The sequence below is a fragment of the Anomalospiza imberbis genome, chromosome W (assembly GCF_031753505.1).
Source record: "Anomalospiza imberbis isolate Cuckoo-Finch-1a 21T00152 chromosome W, ASM3175350v1, whole genome shotgun sequence".
NCBI lineage: Eukaryota > Metazoa > Chordata > Aves > Passeriformes > Viduidae > Anomalospiza > Anomalospiza imberbis.
This window is the reverse complement of record NC_089720.1, coordinates 4,120,155-4,126,316: the sequence shown is the minus strand read 5'-3', so window position 1 is coordinate 4,126,316 and position 6,162 is coordinate 4,120,155. Positions and strand designations below refer to the sequence as shown.

General features: G+C 43.9%; 1 long non-coding RNA gene across 2 annotated transcripts; it reads left to right on the top strand.

The window, feature by feature from the left end:
* Nucleotides 1-946: 946 nt before the first annotated feature.
* On the top strand, nt 947-5,279 carry LOC137464278 (uncharacterized). Of its 2 annotated transcripts, none has more exons than XR_010994146.1 (4): nt 947-2,026; nt 2,356-2,600; nt 3,735-4,660; nt 5,002-5,279. It is a non-coding gene; the product is annotated as an uncharacterized lncRNA (long non-coding RNA). The 2 variants fall into 2 exon arrangements; XR_010994145.1 differs by having other exon boundaries at nt 2,356-2,776.
* Nucleotides 5,280-6,162: the final 883 nt, after the last annotated feature.

Genomic DNA, 6,162 nt, shown 5'->3' with positions numbered 1-6,162 from the left:
TCAACATCTCATCTTGGGACTACAGTCCCCCCCATTTCCCCCTGGGGCTGAGGGTTCAAGAACAGACGTCTTCTTCTCTTCTTCTTCTCTGAGGATGGAGGGCCTCTCCACACCCTCTTCAGCTTTCTTCTGTTCTCTCCATTCTTCTGTTGGTAATCTCTGAAACAGGTCTCTTGGCCTACCAACGTATCCCCCTAAGTGCAGCTTCTGTCTGGAGAATTTGGTTCAGTCTATGGCTGACAAGAAAAGTCCAGCTACAAGCCACTCCATCGTCTCCTCCCAACTCAAAAATTTCCTCTTCCATCATCTCGGATCCCAGACTGTCTCTCTTCTACTTCAAATCAAGGAGTAGTATTTTACAAAGCCTTCATTTCTCAGGAAAGGGTTAAAAGTTCAGACTCCCTGGACGGCTGAAATCTCTGCCCAGCAGCCAATTCCCAAGGCCAAGGCTGGGCACCTTCCCCCCCCTTCTCCTTCTCCTCCATGCCGGCAAAGTTACAGGTGCTGTCGGGACTCTCTGTCTCTTCCCTCTGGAAGGGGGGGGACAACAAAGGCATCTCTGCTTCTCTCCACCCTTCCGTCCAAAGGAGCTGGCTCGGTTCCAGTCCTTCTACCCCTCGACTCACCTCAACCAGGCCTCATGGATCCCCCTCCCCCACCCAGCCCATGGCTGGGCAGGGGAGATCTGCACTGCGCTCTGACCGGAACCAAAGAGTGCGAGCTCTTGGGAGTTCCTGCTTTTAACCCCCTGTGTTCTCAGAGGCGTATCCATACCTTCAGTGGTCACTCCAGGTGCCAGTATCCAAACCTGACCACTGATTGGTTTGACCCAACTTCCTGAAAAAATCACCTCCATGTCAAACCACAACAGGGGGATTTGTGTGCTTCTTCCCCCGCATTGTGGTTGTTTGATTCTTGGGACTGTATGGTTGTGTTTGTGGAGATTTTGTAAAGCAGAGTTTAGGTGGAGGACACCAAGACAGGCACTTTGTCATTTGTGTTATTCTTAGGAAACAAAGGCTACTCAGAGAGCTATAAGGATTTTAGTAGCAACTGGTCATGAGAAGCAAAGAAGTAATAGGGTGTTTGAATTATTACAAAAGAGAGTTTCAAGTAATTTAAGAAACCCAGCAGAAATAATTAAAGCTGAGTGTACTCAGCCTATTTTTTATACCCCAAGACTTTTGAATTAAGACAAAGAGTTGGGATGGAGTAGAAAAATGAGGACTAAGAAAATGGAATTTTTAGTAGACACAGGGGCAACATACTCAGTGTTAAATAAAGCCTTGATGCCTATAACAGATGATTATGTTATGGTAAGTGGGCAACTGGCCAATCTGAAAAAGCATACTTTGCAAACCATCCAAATATTCATAGGTTTTTGTATATGCCCAGCTCTCCAAAGGCACTGTGGGGTAGGGATTTGTTGGAGTAGCTGGAAGAAAAGATCACATTTAAAGATGGGGAGATTATTTTGGAGGTAAAGGATCAACAATATGTAGACATACTAACCTTAATTTTGACAATTAGTGAGACCAAAATTGAAAATAAGGATGAAATTAAAGGATCAGGTGTTTCCTGGGGTATGGGCCTCTAACACACCAGGGAGGGCAAAGAATGCACCTCCTGTGCAAGTTAAGGAAAACAACCAGTTAGGGTCAGGCAGTAAAAGCCTGATCTGCACCCAGTGATGTCAAACCCATACACCTTGCTAATGTTTGACACCAGAACTAACCTGGTTTACCATTTTAGATTTGAACGATGCCTTCTTTTGCCTCCCTCTCCATGAAGCCAGACAGAAAATTTTTGCCTTTGAATGGGAGAATCCCAAGAGTGGGTGTAAGACTCAGCTCACATATATGGCATTGCCCCAAAGTTTAACAACAGCCCCAGGATATTCGGAGAACAACAGCCTGCAAGAGATCTAGAGTCCTGGGAAGCTCCATCAGAGGAAGGACAGCTGCTGCAATATGTAGACAGCCTCCTGATAACTACCTGAACCCAAGAGGCATGTGTGGATTAGATGGTAAGCCTCCTGAACTTTCTTCTGGGTTTACAAGGGTATAGAGTATCTCAGAAAAAGGCTCAGATAGTGAAGCCAACAGTCACCTACCTGGGTTACGAGATCAATGTTGGGAAAAGGACTCTAAGGCAAGGCTGAAAAGAAGCAAGCAAGTTCACCCTAGGCCAGAAGATGACTCTGCTAGGGTCCCATACAGTGTCTGCAGTCCTGGAAGTAAAAGGCGGACACTGGCTTTCCCTGCAAAGGTTCCTGAAGTACCAAGCCATAATGGTAGAACAAGACAATGTCGAGACTGTAGTCACTAACCTTGTGAACCCAGCTTCTTTTCTCAGTGGGATACAGGAGAACCAGTGATCCATGATTGCCTGGAACCTAATGAGGCCACCTACTGCAGCTGTCCAGATTTGAAGGATACCCCCCTCGATAATGCAGAGACCTGGTTCACTGATGGGAGCAGTTATGTCATCAGTGGAAAGAGACATGGGGTATGCTGTCACCACTTCCAGAGAGGTAATAGAGTCTGGACCGCTACCAACAAACACCTCTGCACAAAAGACTGAGAATTGGCAAACTCAAGGTATGCATTTGGGGTTGTGCAAGGCCACAGAGCGATTTGGATGCACAAGAAAGAATGAAACTGTTAGAAGCTGTCCAGCTACCTGAGAATGCCTATCAAGGCATACCAGAAAGTGAGCTCAGAATTGGAGGAAGGAAAAGGTCTGGTGGACAGAGAGGCAAAAGAAGCAGCAAAAGGTGAGATTCCCACTGAGGGAGCCCTAATTCCAGATGACCCTTGAAGGTAAGCCAGAATAAAAACAGAAAATTAATCCAAGATCAGGAAGGGATGCATGACAAAGAGGGGTGGGCTACTATTAACAAGAAGCTAGTAATCCCTTCCCATTTGTTGTGGTCACTAGTGAGGGAGGAACACCAGAAAACACACTGGGGAGTTGATGCCCTGAACACCTATCTGATTGAAAGAATCGTTGCCAGGAATTTATATGCTACTATTACTCAAGTGACCCGACATTGTGATTTTTGCCTCCAGACTAACCCCAAGAATACCCCCCAGACCAAAACTTGGTCAGACTGGGAGGGACCATGGACCTAGACAGCAGTAGCAAATTGACTTTTCAGAACTCCCAAGAAAAGGGGGGTATCGGTATTTATTAGTATTGACAGATACATTTTCAGGGTGACCAGAAGCATTCCCCACCAGAACCGTTAAGGCTAGGGAGGTGACCAGGGTATTATTACAAGAAATAATACCACGCTTTGGAGTTCCAGCCACGATGTCCTCACATAGAGGATCACATTTAATTTCCAGGATAGCGCAACAAATTAGCAGCCTCCTAGGCATGGATTGGGAACTTCATACTCCCTACCACTCCCAATCGAGTGGCCAGGTGGAGAAAATGAACCATTTGGTTAAGCAACAAATTGGCCCCAAGCTCTTCCACTGGCATTATTGCAAATTCTAACTAAACCTAGAGCCAAAGAAAGGTTGAGTCCCTTTGAAATGCTTTATAGAAGACCATATGGAATACAAAAGGGAATGTCCGCCCACATCAGAGAGGTGACATTGACCACAAACATGGTGACTTTAAGTAAACAGCTCAGAGAAACTGAAAAACATGTGGCTGGAACTCGGAGCAGCAAGTTAGATGGACCAGTACATAACATATAGCCTGGAGATTATGTATATGTTAAGTCTCTTACAGAAAAGACTTTGGAACCACAGCAGGAAGGGCCATTCCAGGTGCTTCTCACCACCTTCACCATGATTAAGATCAAGGAGCAGAGTGCCTGGATCCACCACTCTCAAGTGAAGAAGGTCCCAGAAGCCCCTTGGAAAGTGACGCCGGGAGACAATGAACTGAAACTAAAATTTACTCGGGCAAAATGAGCATATTGCGGCCGGGAGTAGTTAGTAATTTAATTTGCAGAATTGTTCTGTGTGTAATTATAATTGAAGTCTTAGAATTAGAAGGTTCCTCTATCTAAAACGATGCTGAGTGGCCTTGGTCCCAAGCTTTTATTCAGTACACTGGATCCATGGGAAAACATTCTGATGTAAAAGATTTAAACCTATCAACTGTGGTAATGCATGGCAGTCAGGTATATGGGAAGCAGGAGTGGCAAGAACAGAGACTGTGAACACTTCAAGGTATCAAAGGAGAAGAAATCAGGGTAGGATGCCGGATGGTTAATGTGACCCCCCATAAGAGACCAAATCAAATTAGTGTTTCAGCTTTTCCTACATACAGGCACCAGGAGGTTTATGATGGCCTAAGTAAATCCATCTGTTGGTATAATTTCACATTAATACAGCCCATAGAGGTGACCTGTCTTTGGGCTCATGATGCTATCAGACTCTCATTCAAATTTAAAATAGATGCTATATCTCTTACAACAAGAGAACCTCATACAACTCACACCAGTACTCAAGCAACTCAAACCCCAACCAAACTTGAACCTAAGGTCTATTAAATAGGCCCATACATAGTAAGGAATATGGGTCAACAGCAACTGTTGTTTAATCAAGAGTGGTCTCTCAAATGTGTCAAATTGCTGATGCAAATCAACATATCAGAAATCCAACCAGTCTGCTCCTCTTTTCTGAGGACATCTGCCACTGTTGAGTCAGAGATGACACGGAATCGTATCAGAAGGCAAAACAGCAAAAAGCCTTGCGTTTACTGAGATGTTTTCTTTTAGATCCTCATCTGACACAGATGGACCTGTTTGGTTATTTAATCAATATATTTCATATGATTGGCTAATTAAGAAACCACCCTTTTGTAAACAACCTTACTGTAATCATCACGTAGCACACGTTAACATGATCACAGCTGCAGAGATTAAGGATTGTTTGGATTCTTTCTCTGAACTTTCTCACACTTCCCCCGGATGATGCCTGGAAAAGTTATCTATTTCTCTCTGTGACCAGAGAGCCACCACCACAGACATCCTTCAAGGGCTGGACAACATGGTTACAAAGACAAATACAACTCAGGAGCAGAATAAGAATGGATTTAACTGGGATATTAGGGACAGGATTGGGAGTTTTAAATGAAATTGACTTAGAAATATTAATGAACAAGTTGGCCACTGCAACAAGTGATCTAACAAAACTAAAACAGCCCCTGCAGTCATCTTTATTGGCATTAGGAACTAGTCAGTGGCAAATTTCAAAAGTGCTGCCAAAATGGGAAAAGGCCGGGGACCAAGACCACAAGTTGATAGTAGAGGCACTTTGTATAGTTCAAAATAATATGTCCTTAGCTTTCAGTTGTATACAAGCACAGTTATGGATGCAAGCAACAACAGCCTTGATCATACGGAAAGGGGGTGAAGGTGACTTTCCAGTTGAGATCCAAAAGATTGTTTGGGATAATGTGAATAATTTTGAAAGAAAGTTTCAGTCTTGGTAGACTATGGCAAATTTTAGCTATGATCCTGCTTCTAATGTAGCCACTGCCTTTATGCTTACTATATGTAATGCCACTGTTTATGTTATTCACCCCATCATTGCACTAGGATTAAACCATGAGAAAACGGTGCTTTATCCCTCAGAACACAGAGTGTGGGCATGAAAGATGAATGAGAAATGGCAAACAGTAAACTTAGAATCTTGTGTTACCCGGGAACAACTAGGATTCATCTGTGAAAGCAACATTATTGGTGCTCAAGATGTGTGTCTTGACACTAAACAAAGTATTTGCCACTTCGAGATTCATCCAGTCACTAATCAGAAAACTGTGCTTGTATTGAACCGTTAAAACTGAAAATCATGGACAAAGACTGTCTAACTAGTTAAAGTTGGAAAGTAGTATGTTTATTACGCTGGCGGGCGGCACAGGGGGGCCGTCCCCGAAATGCGTGACCACACCGCACAAGGTTCTTTGCCTTCTATTTATTTCCCAAAATAATACATATGCATAACCCCAGCACCTCCCATCCCCGCTTTTTGTTAAAATGAGGTGTCTGTGACCCTCTGGCGTGATCCAAGGCCCCCTGCTTTGTGATGGATTAACAGACAGTCCAGGTGCTGGACATTGTTCTACTGGTTTCAATATGTCCCTATAATGGTTCACTTCCTCCACTCCTTTCTACAAATGAGCTCATAATATAACAAT